This window comes from Lithobates pipiens, unplaced genomic scaffold (assembly GCF_037356315.1).
Source record: "Lithobates pipiens isolate NorthernLeopardFrog02 unplaced genomic scaffold, aLitPip1_a1.2 Scaffold_22, whole genome shotgun sequence".
NCBI lineage: Eukaryota > Metazoa > Chordata > Amphibia > Anura > Ranidae > Lithobates > Lithobates pipiens.
Window position 1 is genome coordinate 124,477,771 of NW_027507784.1, and position 18,758 is coordinate 124,496,528.

General features: G+C 44.2%; 1 protein-coding gene across 2 annotated transcripts in view; it reads right to left on the minus strand.

The window, feature by feature from the left end:
* SH3BP4 (SH3 domain binding protein 4) overlaps positions 1 to 15,444 on the minus strand; it is a 76,250-nt gene extending 60,806 nt beyond the window's left edge. The window contains exons 1-2 of one of the 2 annotated variants that reach the window (XM_077448219.1): positions 15,317 to 15,426; positions 10,183 to 10,228 (exon numbers count right to left, since the gene is read on the minus strand). The gene's annotated coding sequence lies outside the window, so the exon portion shown is untranslated. Of the gene's footprint in view, positions 1 to 10,182; positions 10,229 to 15,316 lie in introns of both variants that reach the window. The other variant, XM_077448218.1, reaches the window with a different exon arrangement.
* Positions 15,445 to 18,758: the final 3,314 nt, after the last annotated feature.

Genomic DNA, 18,758 nt, shown 5'->3' on the forward strand with positions numbered 1-18,758 from the left:
GAATAATCATTTTTAAAGAGGGATTCCACCAAAAAAAAAAAAATAATATATTAAAAGCCAGCAGCTATAAATACTACAGCTGCTGACTTTTAATAAAATGGACACTCACCTGTCCCGGGTTCCAGCGATGCCGCCACCATTCTAGGTGAGGGAATCAGGAAGTGAAGCGAATCGGCTTCACTTCCCGGTTCCCTACTGCGCATGCGCGAGTCGTGCAGCGCAATAGGAATTCTCCGCGCTGTCTCTGAGACCTGTGTGTGTCCCAGCAGACAGCGCGGCAGGACAGGAAATGGCGTAGACTCCCACGGGAGTCTATGCCCGGAAGTGGGTGTAAATACCTGTCTTTGACAGGTATCTCCACCCCCCTGAAAGGTGCCAATTGTGACACCGGGGGGGGGGGGGGATCCGATCAGCGGAGGTTCCACTTTAGGGTGGAACCCCGCTTTAAGTATGCCGTCTGATTGAAGAAGTCAGATCTGAGAAAACATAGGGGGAGATTTACTGGTGTACACAGAATATGGTGCATAGTAACCAGCTTCTAACTTCAGCTTGTTTTGATATGTACCCAGCTTCCACTTCCTGTTCTCTGCAGCTCACCATCTAGGCAACTCCTCCTCTCCCCAATCTTCTGGGATGTCACAGGTCCCTGAAGCTTGTCTGGCCACCAAGAGAGCGCTTACGTATGCGCAGTGTGCACCCGGCTGTGAAGCCACAAGCTGTCACAGCCGGGTGCCCATACTTGCAATGCCAGCACTGCTGAGAGGCGGTGGGAGAGGAGCAAGGCTTCAGGCGGCCGCATCTATGGACCGTTGGACAGGTCAGTGTGTTTATTATTAGTCAGTCATTACACTTTTTGTAGCTGCTGACTTAATAAACTTGCAAAAATGAGTGGAACTCCACTTTAAGCATGGACAATAAAACCTAGAAGCAGATTGGTTACTATGCACAGCTGCACCAGATTGTGTGCTCCAGGTTTAGTAAACCACCCCCATTGTTTTCCCAAAATTTTACTGCAAGAGTGGAAGTACACTTTAAGCGATCTCTAAAAAGCCTTTATTTATATTCTACTTCTCTGCATTATTTACCTGGTGATCCTGCCAGAAGTCTTATCTTTCTTGATCACAATAACAATCGATAGGTTCTGTGCAGCAACTTGTCCTAGAAATGCTCTCGCTCTTCTATAGCTCTATACAATTGTTTGCACAGCTTTCTGGCACGCGAGAGCGGTGTCCTCCACATATGAAAAATTTGGTAGTTAAGAAACTGGTGCTAACATGCAAGGTTAGTTCAGTGATCTCCCCCGATGAGCTGTTGTGTTCTGACAGGGGGACGTGCCCACCAGAACACTCTGATCAGCGTTCTCAGCTCTTGGCTGAGAGCACTGATTAGGAGTCAATCAGCTGCCGATTTCTTTTTTAGCACGCATGTCTGACAGAAACCGGCCGAATGGCTGGCTACTGTTGGACAGACCGTCAGGAACCAAGCCGTTGTCTGACATTCAGCTGTGTTTACGGGGCTTTAGGGAGGAAAAACAACTAATTTGGCCTACATAGCAGGCGCATGCACAGTTCTATCCCCCTGTTCTGTCATCCAGGGGGCTACACCTCTATAGCCTTCAGTCAACAGGGTCCTTGGTGACCAGTCTGACTTCAGCAAGTTCCATTATGCTCAGCTAGAATAAAAAAAAAAAAAAAAAAAGTCAAGGGTTGCTGGGGGAAGAAGATACATTTTTATCTTCATGCATACCTGTACAGTTAAAGATCTTTACCTGTAAAGCCTAAAAAACACTTGGGTCGAAGGTGGGCAGCATCGGCCAGTTCTATAAAAGCCGGCCAACATTCAGTCCGTGTGTACGGCAGCCGGTCCGACAGAGGCCAGCTGTTCGGCCGGCTTCTGTCGAAGTGGCCTGACTAGGGAGAGGGGGGGTACCCTCTGTCAGAGCACAATAGCACAGCAGGGGAGATCAATGTACTAACATTGGATAGTCAGTACAGCGACTTCTCCTGAACTGTCAGTTTTTTCATTCAATCCGGTGGGCAAAAAAAAACATTTAGTAGTGTGTATTAGGCTTTAGCGTCACAATTGCAGCTCTACAGCACTCAACTTACTTGACAAAGTATCATCTCTTCCAAGCATGCTAATTAACTGCATAGCTTAGCCTTCTTTCACACTTGAGTGTAGTGTTTGTAGGCAATGAGGATTTTTTGGAGGTGTTTTAAAAAGGAGTGAAGTGGTGCACAGGATCAGGATTAGATGCTTTTTAGTACCATTGATCAAAAGATACCTATGGAAGTGCCTGAAAGACATGTGTAGTACTCTTTTTTTTGCATGCTCCCATTGAAGTCAGTGTGGCCAAAAAAAAAAAAAAAAAAAAAGAGACAAAAAATTCTGCTTCAGAAGCAGCTTGCGTTCCTTTTGGAGCTTCAGGTGCCTGAATGCCAACAGGGAAAATTTAAAAGCATAGGTTTTGGTTTGTTGTGTTTTATTTTTTTTTTTTTTAAGCTTTGCGCTTTAAGTTACAAAACCTTCAGGTTTTTAATAGGGGACTTCTACAGCAGCACAGCTGTAAAGGTGCAAGCTGCATCGTTAGAAAGCACCATCTTCCCTGTTTAAGTAGCGATAAGCAAAATAAAACTAATGTTTCTACATACAAGACAGAAACCGCATGGAGATACAGTACCACAAAATTCATTCCACCCCAGAGGAAGGGCTCTATTTTCTTCCCTTTAATTACAGTGTGGTGATGTTATGTGGCTATTTAAGGTACAGACAGCACATGGTGCAGCTCCCTCACTTGAAGAGGGTAAAGTTTCAATATGAAGCTGCATGCAGCATAATACATTAGTGGGTTTTTTTGGGGGTTTTTTTTTTTGTTTTTTAAAGGTCAGCAGGTAGGGGAAAAAAAAAAAAAAAATTAATAAATAGTGTAGCGCAAAAAAATTACCAAAACATATTTTGAATCTGCTATCTGGTTAACTAGCGAGCAGTTTCCAAATGAAGCGCACCAACATTCAGCCCGTCATCAAACAGTTAACTTGCTTCGGAAGCAGCAAGCGGATGGAGGATCTAGGAGGGCATGGAGATGGGCCCTAATCCTCTCATCAAAAGAAAGCAGAGAACATCCACCCATTCCCTCCCAGAATTCCACGCTGCCTGGAAGACTGACACTTCACTAAAAACGCTAGCGGAATACTACATACTGTCTTCACGGCTCCAAACAGAACCTAAAGAATACAGGACACTACATCAAAGTGCCCAAGAGTGTTTTGCTTGAATACTAGATTTGTACTGAACCATGACAACCAGTTTTTCCCTTATTCTTGGGACTCAGTAAATGGCACAGCCTGAATGTACTAGAGGTAGCCAGAAGAAAGGAAATGCCAGAAGAGTGAGTGAATTACATTGTAAACTAGGAAGGAGATTGAACATTTATCCCAGATAAGAGGCTGTAGCTGTGGGGCACTGCTGGGGCTATTCAATGATGAAAGATAAGCACATCTGTCTGTAAACTGTGAGAGCACCCAAACAGTCATCTGATACCGCATGTAGACGGTGTATAGCTTTTCATTCACTAGCAGATTAGATTAATGTATGATGAGGTCTGGAGACTACATCCAACTGTACACTGGAGCATGCTTTCTGTACGTCTAGTACACACGATTAGAAAACCGAAAAAAAAAAAACAAAAAAAAAAAAAAAAGTACCACTTTTCAAGTGATCACACAATAATCTGATCGTTCGTACACAGCCTTTGAGAACCAATCATGGTAATTATGCAAAGAGACAAACACAAAAAACGTTTTCCTCGTACGATACAATACCAGCATGTTTAATCAGTACAGTATTCATCCGAAAAAAAATTGGAAGCCCAAGACCATGCATGCTCAGAAATGACAGTATACATTACAACATAATACAAACACATTGCATCACTGCCAAAGTTGTATTCTGTTGTAAGGGAATTTGTCACTTTTGTAAAAGGCAGAAGGTTTTTGTTTTTGTTTTTGTTTTTTTTATCTTCATGCAATCTATGCACGAAAAAAAAAAAAAAAAAAAAAAAAAAAAAAAGCTTGTGTGCAGCAGCCCGACCCCCCACCATAATACTTACCCAAGCCCCATCTTGATCCAGCAATGTCAGTGTCTGAATGGACACACGGAGCTGCAGCTCGGCTGCCCCCATAGCAAGTTTCTTGCTGTGGGGGCAGGAGGGAGGGGCCAGAAGTGCAGATGAGGGCCCCAAGAAAAGGAGGATCTGGGCTGCTCTGTGCAAAACCACTACACAGAGCAGGCAAGTGTGACTTTCTTCTATAAAAACACACACACACACAAGACTTTAGTATCATTTTAAGTAACCTCTTCATTTTCAATATGAAAGTAGCATGCAAAAAAATAAATATATATATATATTTTTTTTTTTTAAAAAGCAGACGATCATTCGTTCAATATTCTCATGGTATGTATGAGGCAGGCTATACATTATGCAATTTCAATTTTCTTTCCTTCAAATAAAATTCCTCAATTCCCCATCAATACAGTCAGTGTTAATGGAGGAATTGCTCCTGCAGCACTATTGTGTTTTTCCCCATCGACAGAATACAGTGATCACTGTTGCCTGCTAAAGCCGCCAGCAGTGGTTGGGCAAAAAAAAAAAAAAAAAGGTAGAACTTTTATTTATTTTTTTATTTTAGGACAAAGTAGCGAGAGACTGTCAGTCTTTTATTCCTCTATGTATCTCCATTAGGGAGATTCACTCTCTTTTTGTTATGTATACACCAAACAAAGAAAATCCCAATTCTTGGATTGTCCACAGAAAAGTAAAAGAGGGGAAACCTTTCTATGTCAACAACACTAGTTCTGGTAACAAACTGACTCCCTCCCTTTGGAGGAATTTCCTCTCACTTACTCTACTGGCTACGAGATAGGACATGAATGGAAATCTCCCAGATGGCGCAAAAAATAAATAAATAAATAAATAAAAAAAAACGTACACCACACATGACAGGGGTTATAACCCACCCTTACTCTATTCAAAAATGAAAAAATAGTAATAATATTATTATTAATAATAATGTCTTTAGTTCTATTTTAAAAAGAAAATGCATTTGTATGCAAATATCCAAGATGGTTATCATCAAAACCTTCCTCCGTGACTTAAGCCACTGCCACCCTGCCCCATGGTGTATCCCTCAGGCAAGTTTCCTGTGCCAGCAGATCCTACTACTCTTGTGTGATTAAATTGCTCACCAGCCACCTCACCCGTTTACAGTGCTTGCTAAACTTCACAGGGGCCGTTACCAAGGACTGCTCACTCATCTGATGTGGACAGACAGACAGCCCTACTTAAAGCAGGGCAACAAGTCTTGACCCAAAAGGCACAATATTGTACATTATAGGAAGGCGGATTATTAGATCTACTGGTTTCTTCTTTTTACTGCAGATTGGTAGAGAATGTTTTGCTTTTTTCCTGTAACACATGGCAGATTCTTAGTGGGGATTTTGCAGTGGTTGTGCCCATTATATTCTGCTAACAATTTGGTTCTGAAGGCAAGGGCTTTGGGGTGGCCACTTATAACCATGTCTTGATCAATTAACTGCATTGGTACGGCCAGGGAAAAAGATTTTGGGCCAAAGGTTCTGATGATTTCTGCAGGACGTGAATGCCCAATTTATAATACTGTAGGATCTGAGGTAGGTATGTAGGAGGAGGCTTCAAAGTAAGCTGGGGGATAGACAAAAGGAGTGATTAAACTTTCCATGAAAGTACAATCATTCCTTATAAGGGAAAACAATGGCAGCTTCCAAATTCAACATAAAGCCTTCTTACCATGTTCTCTCGGTTATGCTCAGCTAATAAAAGGAACATGAAGAAACAAATAGTCCTGTCCATCAACTCAGTCTTGGTGGAGGCTGGAGAGTTTAGGAAATCATTTCTCATGAAAAAAAAAAAAAAAAATGCCATGGCACTGCCATTGCTGCCCCCCTGGAAATGCTAGTTCACATTCAGTGCATCTTCTTTGAAAAAAAAAATATAATGGCAACCTACATAATTCTCACACACAGATGTGCAGTACTTAAAAAGGCTGATTAAAAATAATAAATACTTGTCTTTTTAAAATTGTGAATATTGGTTTAAGGACTAGGCTGTGACTTCTGGAATGATCTTCTTTGAGGATGTATACAAAACCATTCATAAACAAGAGCAGCAAAGCCCTATTCAACAAATATTCTAACATCGTGACTACTTTTCTTTAGTTGTGACCAACCACTGGCTTCTATGACTGGCTATACTATGACTGCCTGGGAATGGGATTGAATTACCCTATTTTAATAAATGTTGGTTACGTATACCCTCAAAACAAGAACACCAAAGACCTAGTCCATCAAATGATCTAACGTTGTAACTTCTTCCCTGAGGGCTTGTTTCAGCCACATGCATTGTCATACGATTGGCTGCATTAACAATGCAGACATCAGAAAATTCCTTGTTTTTCCAAGAATGCCTGTTCCCACTACTGCATTTTCAGTGGGATGACCAGCAGTTTGCCATTCAAGGTAATGTAAAAGGACTTGAATTGTGTTTTGAAAGAACAAGTATGGCAACACCCATTAATGCAATGCATGTCAACCTATGTGCTCAGTTGAAGCAAGCCCCTAAGTTTTTCATTAAATCAACAGCAAAATAAAAAAAAAAAAAATAAAAAAATAAACCCACACAACATTCAGGGCTCTGGAAGAATCTAAAACAAGAATTGTCACATTTCATACGTATTGTCCTACGTCACCCATCGAGGATGGGCTTGAATATGATTTGTTGCTATGAGACAGACAGACAGTCCTATCTTCAGAAACTTTGGCAAGGCCTATTTATGATTTACACCTACAGCTGTCAGCTCTAACCATCAAGACATATTTTACCAAAACAGGAAAAGTAGATCAAAAAGAACTACAAAAATAGAACTACAAAGCAAAGAACATAAAGGGGTTGATTTACTAAAACTAGAGTGCAAAAATCTAGTGCAACTCTGCAAAGAAACCAACCAGCTCCCAAATTTTATTGCCAAAGATTAATTGAACAAGCTGTTGAGAAGTTAGAAGCTACCATGCACGGCTCCATCAGAATTTGCACTCTGCAGTTTTATTACTGCAACCCCAATGGGCCTGTTCCCAAAAAGTATACTGTATCTAGGGGTGAATTCAGATGCAAGAAATCCGCCAGAGTCTTCTTGAATACCTTTGGGATTTCAGCTGCAAAATCTCCTTCCTAAAGTACCAAGCTCTGCAACATCTGACATGACTCACTAAACCTCAAACAGGGAAAGCAAGACCCCTAACCCCCCCCCATTAAGATCCCTTTCACACTGGGGCGCTTTGCAGGGGCTACATCGCTAAAAATAGCACCTGCAAAGCACCTTGAAAGAGCCGCTGGTGTGTCTCCAGTGTGAAAGCCCTTGGGCTTTCACACTGGAGCGGTGCGCTGGCAGGACAGTAAAAAAATAAAAAGTCCTGCTAGCAGCATCTTTGGAGCGGTGTATACACCGCTCCTGCCCATTGAAATCAATGGGGCAGCGTGGCTATACGGTGGTTTTAACCCTTTCTCAGCCTCTAGCGCGGGCGGGGGGGGGGGGGTAAAAGCGTCCCACTAGCAGCCAAATATCGGCGCTTTACCGCCGGTGCCACCCCAGTGTGAAAGGGGTCTAAGACTATAAACCGTGGTTCTCACTGACACGATTTGTCATGCAACCAAGTTCCCCCCCATTAACTGCAATGGAACCGTTCTAATTGGTGCAACTCGAGTAGCTCCAACTTAGAAAAAGGTTCCAGCACTACTTTTGGTGTGACTTCAATACGACTTGCATGGACTTCTGTTAAAGAAGCCATATGCAAGCAGCGATGAAGTCACGAAGGGATGTCAAATTCGAAGCCATGGAAGTGTGAATCCGGCCTAACTGGTGCAAAGAGCTAGGAAAAAAAATTGGTAGGTGTATACACCGCTCCAAAGATGCTGCTAGCAGGACTTTTTTATTTTTTTTTACTGTCCTGCCAGCGCACCGCTCCAGTGTGAAAGCCCAAGGGCTTTCACACTGGAGACACACCAGCGGCTCTTTCAAGGTGCTTTGCAGGTGCTATTTTTAGCGATGTAGCCCCTGCAAAGCGCCCCAGGTACAAAAGATCTTGTTGGCAGGTTCCACAAGAAACGTGACAAGTCTGTGGTTTAAATTAATCCATCGGCCTATCCAAAACGAAACATCACTTTTGGGTAAGCCGAGCCTTTCGCGTTAGCTCAATGGACTGTAGTATTTTTAATATTGCCTGCGACATTTTCTGGAGATGAAAGGCAATCTACTACAGCCTGCAGACTATAATCATTGCAGTGAAGCATATGTGTCTTCCAGCTGCTCTGTTTGGAAAAAAACTGCTGCCAACTATATGATCATAATGGCAGCAAAGAACGCCTTGTATATATATACACACACACACACACACACACACACACAAAAGCTAGGAGCACAACACAATAAATGTGCACGTCTTTGTTCAATTAGGAAACAGGACAAAAAAATAAATAAAATTATGTAAACTCACCCTACGGCTGAGAAAAAAAAAAAAAAAAAAAGACGCAGCATTTGTCCCTAACTGGTACACTCCCACAGGTGCTCCTGCTTACATGTCACCCTCAGACGTGGCAAAAAAGGTCTATTTACCAAAACAGAAGTGACCTTCTCTAATGCGGCGTACAAAGGCAGGTATAGTACAGCAGATTAGCAGTAATTTACTCCAAGCAGCACCTCAACAGCGGCTTTCAGTATATTACGTAGCCCTGGCTGGAAATCTCTTTTGCAATGAAGGAGTTAATTTGTCGGCGGTCTCTTGTCTACTTATTGTACAGTCTTCCAGCAGCTGGGACAATGAATGAGGATTTGCCCTTAGGAAAACCTCCTGAGAGCCCTTCAGTGCAGAGCCAGGGCCTTGTACACACACATTACCATGGATACCTCAGTGGCTGTCCCCACATCCGCTTGTTTTCTCCATTTCCAGTTGTGCGAGTCGGTTTTACGCAAACAGAGCTGCTGAAAGCGGCGTGAATAAAAATAAAAAAATAAAAAACAACCCACGGTTGCCATGTAAAAAAATAAATAAAAAAAAGACACTAAACTAAAACCTGACCTAGCGAAGTAGACCAACCAGGCTTCATGTTCCAGTCACAGCCGTCATCTCCTCAGCATTGCCTTACTTTTACCATAAAACCTGTATGCCAAATGCAGGTGCGGCATGGAACATATATCCCCAGGAACCGCCATGTAGAACATGTCCTGCGGGTTTGGGAAATGAGTGCTGTAAAAAGGGGAGGCAATTAATTCCCAGCAGATCCAGAGCAAGCAGAATGCCTTGGCTTTACAGCTTGGGTGAAGAACTTTTACAACCAAATTAATTGCACGCTTGTAAAAGATAAATAAAAAGATTACTGTAAAATCGCCAGAACTGTTAATCTGGTTATGCGAAACAATACGATATACTATGACACCCCCTCCCACCCTCCTCGTCTCTCTGGGACCAGGAACTGAACTAAAAGCTGCAGCCAAGTAACCTGACCCAGTCAGAAGAGAGTGGCTCAGCTAGATGACCTACTACAGTTGTCGGCCTCACGCTACTTCTATAGAACCCCCCGAAAAAAAAAACCCCAACCTGAGGAACCAACTACAACCAGATTCATCCTGACCGCGCCTGCACAAGGGCATTAATGCACACACTTGCTCCAGTACTGGGGAGCTGGAATTTAATGTAAGGAAAAAAGCATAGAGAGTAAACATTTACTGAGGACAGCTAATTTTAGCAGCTTGCAGGAAGGGTCATTAGCATGTCCTGGTGTCAGATGACTGGCTACAAATGAGCTACGGATATTCATCATCATAAGCCATGGGGACGTGAGCACTTTCTGTATGCAACGCTCACTGGAAGCATTTGATTGGCACAGTTTGTAAAAGTTTTTTTTTTTTTTTTTTTTAAGAACCTGGAGAACATGGTGTTCTGTGGTCACCAGTACTGGCAGGGTTACATTTCCCTTTCAGCTCCAAGGTGTCACCATATGGGAGGAATCAGGAGAACATTCCAATGACGTCAGTTTACCGGATCTTTACACAAGTTTTGAATGAAAAGTGTGCCGATATAAACATTTCTTCTTACCCAAAGCAACCAATCAGCTGACAACGATTTCCCTCTCCGTGCAGAGCTGAAAATGAAAAAGAATTCTGATTGGTTGCTACAGGCAACAAAAAAAAAAAAAAAAACATTCTTTCTTGCATGCTTTTCATACACTAGTGCCGTAGGGTGACCATCAGACAGCAGCTAATGTGAATTTGCATAGAGCTGTGATGGAAAAGCAGAAGTCATCATCACCTAAGGCTTCACACTGATGCGACTGCAGACATCGCATGCGATTCACACTGCATTCTGGTGCACATCACATGCGATGTCTGTGCGCTGCAAATTCAGCCATAGTTTGTATGGCTGAAATCACATCGTATTCGGACCAAAATGGTGCAGAGCCCCCCTTTTTTTTGTCTGTACTGGAATCAGATTCCACAGTTCGCACTGCATTCTACAAACCAATGTGGGGGGGTGTCATTAACTTTATAAAAAGACACCTGCAGCGGTTTGCAGATTGCGATGCTGATGCGGTGTGGGAACCCGAACAGGAATCGCTGTGGTTTTGCCATTAGACTAATGTGAACCGAGCGTAAAGGGCTGTCAAGTACAAATACTGGATTCATAGAAAAGAGCTCTGAGCCCCCCCATTCACATCTCCGCATTTTCCAGCCCAAAGATCTAAAATGCTCAACAAGCCAAACTCCATTCTTGTCATGTATCCCTGTTCTCATTTAAGCATTCAGGTGCCTGGCTCAGTTCACACTGCCCTATGAGAACTGCTGGGACTGTCAATACAAAGTTAATGACACCCCCACTTCAGTTTGCATATCGCAGTGCAAAGTGTCAATTCGGAGAGGAATCAGATCGCATGGGCGTAAACACCCATGCGATCCGATTCTGGTGCGGACCAAAAAAAGGATCCTGTACAAGTTTGGTCCGAATACAATGTGAATTCAGCCATACAATCTGTATGCCTGAGTTTGCAACGCACAGACATAGCTTGCGATTTGCATCACATCCAATATCAAACAGTGCACCAGCGTGAACCGAACCTTGAAATACTGTCCAAACGTTTATTTAGGTGATCACAGTGGTAGAGTGCAACATTTCAGAGTCACATAGGACCCCTTCATCAGGCATAAGGTGACATCACATACCTGACAAAGGGGTCCTGCATGGCCCCAAGACAACGCCCATTACCAGTGTGATGTGATCACCCGAATAAACGTTCAGACTATATTCAAGGATCTGTGGGGTACAGGCGATATATTCTTTGACTTATAGTACCGGTTTCCAGCACGCAATTGCTACAGCGCCGGCTTACATCATGTGGGAATATCACACGTGTAGCATAAAGTACACAAGCTGCTTCTGAAGCAGAATGGGGTGTTTTCGGCCCCAATAAGTTCAATGAGAGCACGCAAAAAAAAAAAAAAAAAAAAAAAAAAGAAAAAAGGAGAGCATGAGTACGTACGTACACGCGCGTTATTTTAGGTGCTCTCATAAATAAAAGTCTACAGGCCAATTATGCAATTTAAGAAGCTCCTGTGTGGCACTTCCCATGCAAAACTGCACCCAAAAAACAAAAATCACCCCCCTACACAACTCAAGGGTGGATGGGGGGGGGGGGGGCTGAGAGCACTGACAGGTAAAAGTTTCAGGACTTGTCTCTCTACACATAGCTGATCTTTGTTCGATAAGCCTGCATGCACTGCAAAGACATCCTGGTAGGTTAATTGGCTCCGGTCTAATCTGGCCCTAGTACACATGTATGCATGTGAGATAGGGACCTAAAGTTGGCCACACGTAAAAATCCAACAACTTCCTCCAACAACAGCACAGACTGACAAATGTTCCTGTTGGGCTACTGTATTCTAGCATGGGCAGCATAGTCAGAATACCTGAACAGCGGCTGCATCTGAATGGATGCAGCTGCTGTTTGGCTGACCATTTTTCACCCGACACCTTTGATTTTTCCAATCAGTCGATATCATGCAGGAGGGGAATTAATTTCACTAAATTAATTTCATACTAGCTCCCAACAAAGCAGCCAAAATTCAAACTGTGTATGACCAGCTTTAGAGAGTGTAAATTCCTTGAGGGCACAGTATGTAAATGTACAGTATGTAAAGTGCTGTGTAAATTGTCTCATATAAATAACTGTAATAAATAAACATTGAACAGGCAGCACAGAGAACAAAAACAGACACCTTTGTAGTTTTTGTTGGCGGTTCCTCTGGAGACCCTGCCAATCAGCTGTCTGAGCACAGCTTGGAGTAGACCTGGGTACTCTGTACCTGCCTATCATATTATCATACACTAGGATTTCTGAGGCCATTATACAAAAACCACAGATATTGGATTTCAAGGAGTTCCAATCTCTAGAGACTTATCACTCTAAAGCCTCGTACACACGATCAGATTTTTGGACGACAGTTTGTCCGTTTTTTGTTACATTCTAGTCTCATGTCAGAAGTGAATGAAAATTCTCATATGACAGAATTCAACTTCAGAAGCGACGTTATGTGTTGAATCGTTTTGTATGTATTCTTTTGTTTGAGCATGCGTAGTACGGATTTTTTTTGGACGAAAACGGTACTAATTATACAAAAATCAGACATTGTGTTCACAACCGACAAATTTTATAGTCTGCACATCCAGCTTTTGTCGTAGGAAAAAAATCAGAATCGGCTGTCAAAAGTCCCATACTAACAATCCGAAAATTGGCAGATCGTTTGTCATACAAAAACTTTTACTTCCGATTTTCGTATCGTGTGAACAGGCCTTAAGGCTCAGTTCACACTGGTGCAGGCAGTGCGTCCCGCGTTTGCTTGGGCACATATGCCCATTCATTGGAATTTTTTGGAACGGGCTGCTGTGTCTTTTTGACCATGCGGTTTTCCTGCAGTTCCCGCACCCACAATTGCGCTGCGGGCTGAGATGCATGGGGTGGGACACATTAAGAATGAATAGTAGCCCATCGCATGAGCAGTGCGATTCGGCTGCGGGTATCAATACGTTTCCTGCACCCACAACTAGTGTTTACTGAGCCTAAGAAAGTAGTCCTGCAGCATGGCTCAGACAGGAGCTACCCTACTACTCGGGCCTAAATCTGACCACACACTCTGCAATCTGACTGTACAATCGCCATAAGGCCAAGTTCATATCTATACATGTGTGGCTGGTACATTTTTGCAGCATGTTTCTAGTGCATTTTTTTTCCATGCACATTTTTAAATGCATAGCAGCCCTGGTTCACATTGGTGCGTTCCGACATGTCAAAATTGGCACCGTCCTAAATCAGCACAATGTTGCATTTGCGGCGCTGCACCGATTAAAAAAAAAAAGTTAATTCTGTACTATTATTTGCGATTTCAGGGTGCGATTTGCATCGACATCTGTGCAGAAAACCAGGTGTCTTTGAAATCGCAGCCGAAATCGGGACTGATATGTGGGAGCGAAATTGTGCAAGCTGAACTCGCACGGCTTCATTCCTGCAGTTCAGTGTGACTGTGCTTAATGCATTTTGCATTTGGGAAGTACAGATGTTGCTAAGAGGAGGTGTCTGTTATCACGCAGGAAAACGCACCAAAAAACACATGTACATTAGTTTTCCCATGCGATTTTCAATGACATCTATGGTGGCAAAAATGCTCCGTGCAAAAGAAACTAAAAAAATAAAAATATAAAAACACAACGTGCATGGAACTGAATAGATGTGAACGGGACCCATAGGAAATATGGTGAAATGGACTGTAGTGCATTTCCATTGATCTGCAAATATACAAAACAAACAAAAAAAAAAGAAACACACACACAGATGTGAACCTAGTTTTATATCTACCATCAGCTATGTAATGCAAAGGCTTGCCCAATTGGATAGGGTTTGAATGGATTGTTCAGGCTTGTCCTTATAACATACTTTTGTTAAATCTGATGCCCTGTACACACGGTCTGAATTTCTTGCGGAAAATTATCCAATTGTATGTGGGCTCCATCTGACCATTTCTGTTGGAAATTCCAATACAAAGTTTGAGAGCAGAATCTAAAATTTTCCGACAACAAAATCCGACAGACAAAGTGCCACACGTGCTCAGAATAAATTACGAGACCACAGCTACTAGCTCGTTTATAGTCCAGACGTACGCGTTGTACATCACCTCGTTAAAAATGATCGGATTTTCTGGCAACTTTGTCCGACCGTGTGTATGCAAGAGAAGTTTGGCACAAACTCCGCCAGAAAAAAAATATCTGATGCATTTTGTTGTCGGAATGTACGACCGTGTGTATGGGGCATTAGGCTCACCATACATGTTACCAGGGGTGTTGCTAGGTCTACAAAAGATCTGGGGCTAGAGCCCATAGCTGCGTAGTAAAGAAAGTCATACGCTTGGGTGGGCATACACATGTATATACAGTAATACACATGCGTGTGTATGTATATATCCCCAGAGAGCCCCCCCCCCCCCCCCCCCCCACTTACATCAGGGTCCCCAGAGAGCCTCCCCTGCCGAGACTCAGGGCTATGGGCCCCAGATTCGGGGCTATAGCCCCAAAAGACACCCCCTAGCGACACCACTGCATGTTACAATGTGACCACAGAATGTACAATCAACCTTAGATTTACCATAACTATGTAATAGGAGGAACTCCCTCCTCTATCCAAACAATGAGTATCCAATCAGGCAGCTCCTTGCACTACATAGTTGTTGGAAAATCAAACAAGGAGGAGATTGTAATGTGTGTTGAGCTTAAAGGCTGGTGTACAATCAGATTGTATGGTGCATGACCACTTCTCAGCCACAAACGTTTCCTCCAATAAAAGTGGGGCACCCTTTTAGGTAAAGCCCATCCAATGGAAGTGCTGTCCTTGTATTAGTAGATCCCAGATCTCTCCCATATGTTCCCTGCTGGTTGTAGCACACAGCCTCTGCAGTACACACAGATCTCCATGTGATGTGATCCAGGAATACCCCAGAGAGGGGCAATTAGAGACCCCCCCCCATGGGACAGTCAGGAACAAACATGAATCACCTCCACAAGGCAGACATGCTCACCGATACGTGCACAGCATCCATCCCCGGCCACACAACACTAAACAAGGACAAAGTAAGTTGGTGTCCCCCTCGGGTGACAGCTGTGTCCGGGGTGTCACCGTGTGATCGCTCACCTCTGTGTCCGGCATGCTCCTGTCACCCCGGGTCACCGCAGTCCCATCGCCTCCTCCACTCTCTATACTCTGTACAGCGGCTCACTGCTCAGTCCTGGCAGCTTTCAGAGGAGGGGCGGAGTGCTGGGGCGGGGCTTGTCCGGGGAGGAGGGAGGAGACTCTTCATCCTTATTAACTCGTGCAGAGCAAATCCTAATCTGTAGCCTGTTCCAGGAATCCCGCAGGATCGGGGTCAGTTTAGTGCACGTCACATCGGGGCTGATAACAGGGCACAACATGCAGCCGGATAGTGAGCAGCAATGCAACCATGTGATCCCAATCATCAACATGTCATCCAAGCTTTACCATCCGATTAGAAATGTTCGATCTATTTGATCCTGTAGCACTTGTTCAAATCATTGATGGTGTCCCCATGTCTTTGTAAAGACACTTCCTGTTATGTGTCACTGTCTCCTGCGATGTCCAACCTCATCTGCGGATAGCCCAAATCATCCCAGGATCTCCTGCTCTCTATCCCTTGTTACCTCCTCTCATGCTCACCTTCAGGACTTCTCCAGAGCCTCTCCCAACCACTGGAACTCCCTGTCTCAGTCTGTCTGAGCAGCCCCTACCCTGTCCACCTTTAGGCTGGATTCACATCTATGCATTTTTAGTACTTTTTGAATTTTGCAGATTTGCACTACAGAACGTGATCCATAGGAAACCATTTTAAATGGACTGTAGTGCAAATTTCAAATGCAAAAAGCACCAAAAATGCATAGGTGTGAATCCAGTCTTAGGAGATGCCTGAAAACTCATTTATTCAGGGAAGCCTATCCCACACCCACCTAACAACTGTCCCCGAGCCACCCCCATCAAATCATTCTCTGCAGCTATTACCTTTTGTACCACCAGCCCCTCCCTTTAGAATGTAAGTTCTACGGGCAGGACCCTCCTGTACCCATTTGTATTTAACTGTACTGTGATTGTGTTGTCCCCCCCCTATACATTGTAAAGCGCTGCGTAAACTGTTGGCGCTCTATAAATCGTGTATAATAATAATGTCACCCTGTCACATGGGCTTCTGATAGAGACTACACTACAAATTACACCTCTGTGATCCATTGTTATCACCAACCTATGCAGTCCTCCTTAGGTTAAAGACAGGGTTGCCAACCTCCCACAGCATTTTTTACTGACAAAACATGGAAAATTTACTGGCGGAGCACATTTTTTACTGGCAACCTGAGAAATTACAGAACTTCTTTTGAAAACTAACACAGTGAATATTTGAACAATATAAACAGGATATGAAAACACTGACAATACTGATAAAAAAAGTAATTTGCTTGATTTACACAAAAGAGGTCAACACAGCATGAAATTATCAGCCCCTGATATTTAGTGGCAGTTGTAAAAAAAATCACAGATTTTTACAAACTGTCAGTAAATTTACTGGCGGTTGGCAACCCTGGTTAAAGAGGAACTGCAGTCTGCTCACATAATTTGTAATAAAAACATCTTTGCCATTCTGAAGCTTCCCTCCAACCACTTTGCATATTATTTTATATCTACTGTGATTCTGTACTTGCCATGCCAAATATGCTGCAGAAATCTCCCTCCACTGAGTCTGGCTGCAACCATTTTAACTGTGGGCAGATGAAGCTGCTGCCTGTTCACTTCCTGGATTTACACAGACACATACCTCTAGCTCTCATTGGCCCTTTTATGACTCATCTCCCCTCCCTTCCTGGCAAAAGAGAGAGCTGTGCACAATGTCATAAGCCTAGGCTAATGACTAGACAAGAAACAGGAAGTGGGCTGTATAAGGAATTTACTGGCAGAAAAAAAATGTTTTACCATCCAAAGTTAAAACAACAAGGGCAGAAGATTTCATAGATGGAAAGTTGAAAAAATTACTGAAGGTCCACTTTAAGTAAAAGATATCGCTGGGCTGGTGCTGCTCAGGGCTGCCTAGTGGCAAGTTATTATGTGGAAGGATTAGAAGGAATTGCTTCCAATGGGTTGTATCCCAATTGTAGGTGGTAAATGATAGACTCATTTGGGATCTAGGGCTACTACCTTTCTGATAACAACAACGGAGGTGTTACTGCAGTGAACACTTGGGTGATTGGGGAGGAGTGCCCAATGTCCAAAATGAAGACGGTCTCGCTTGATAAATTTTATAGTTGTTTATTTGAGATAAAAGTTTACAAGTAGAGCCAACGTGTTTCGGGGGAATTGCCACCCCCTTCTTCAGGGCTAGTATATAGAGCAGTGATGGCGAAGTCATGGCACACGTGCCTTAGCTGCCACGCAGATTCATCTCTGTGGGCATGCGAGAGAGTCCAGGTTCGTGGTGGTGAGAATGCGGTACCAGGCAGCGGTGAGGTGCAGGAATCTATGTGCATGAGTGAGTGGGTGGTCCTGCAGCCTCCGCAGGGAAGGGGACAGGCCTGAGAGCATGGGTGGGAGAGAAGAGCTTCACCGCCTCCTTGACCCCCGAAGAGACGAGCAGCGGGCACAGCATCCCCAGCGCCTGGACTCCTCAAAACTCCTCTTCAACTGTGAGGCCCGGAAAACAGGCTGACTGGGGGCCCAGAAGACGTGGACAGGTGGGAGGCGCAGGCTGCGAGGAAGCCGCTGGATGGAACAGAGCAGAGAGCTCCCCTGCATCAAGGATGAAGACTGGCATGGAAGGTACCAGGCACAATCATACACAGACTGCCTGCAGACAAAGACTGGGACAGCGGGGTAGAGCAGGGACAGAGCTAGAGGTCTCTCTCTCATCTCCCCCAAGCCCCCCCCCATCTCTCTTAGACCCTCTCCCTCTCTTTCCCTCTCTCTCAGCCCCCCTGCCTCTCTCTCAGCCATGATATCCCCCTCTTTCTGTGTCCCCCTCTCTCTCACCCTCCTCCCTCTCTCTCAGTCCCCTTCTCACTCTCTCCCACCCCTCTCTCTCTTTCTCTCTCTCTCCTTCCACTCTCTCTCAACCCCCCACTCTCTCAACCCACCTCTCTCTTTCAATCCCCCTTTCTCTCACACCCCCTCTCTCACACATACACAGAGCTAGAGGTCTCTCTCTCATCTCCCCCCAGCCCCGTGTCTCTCTTTGCCCCCCTCCCCCTCTCTCTCAGCCCTAATCCCTCCCTCTCTCTCAGGCCCCTATCTCTGTTCCCCCTCTCTCTGTGTCCCCCTCTCTCAGCCCTCCTCTTTCTGTGTCCCCATCTCTCTCTCAGCCCCCCTCTTTGTGTCCCCCCTCTCTCTCACCCTCCTTCCTCTCTCTCAGTCCCCTTCTCTCTCACCTCTCACCCTTCCTCTCACCCCCCCCCCTCTCTCTCTCTCAACCCCCCTCTCTCTTTCAATCCCCTTTCTCTCACACCCCCTCTCTCTCAGCCCCCCTCTCGCCAATTGCAGTGTTGACCTTTGAAATAAATAAGTTGGTTTTGTATTGCAGTTTGGG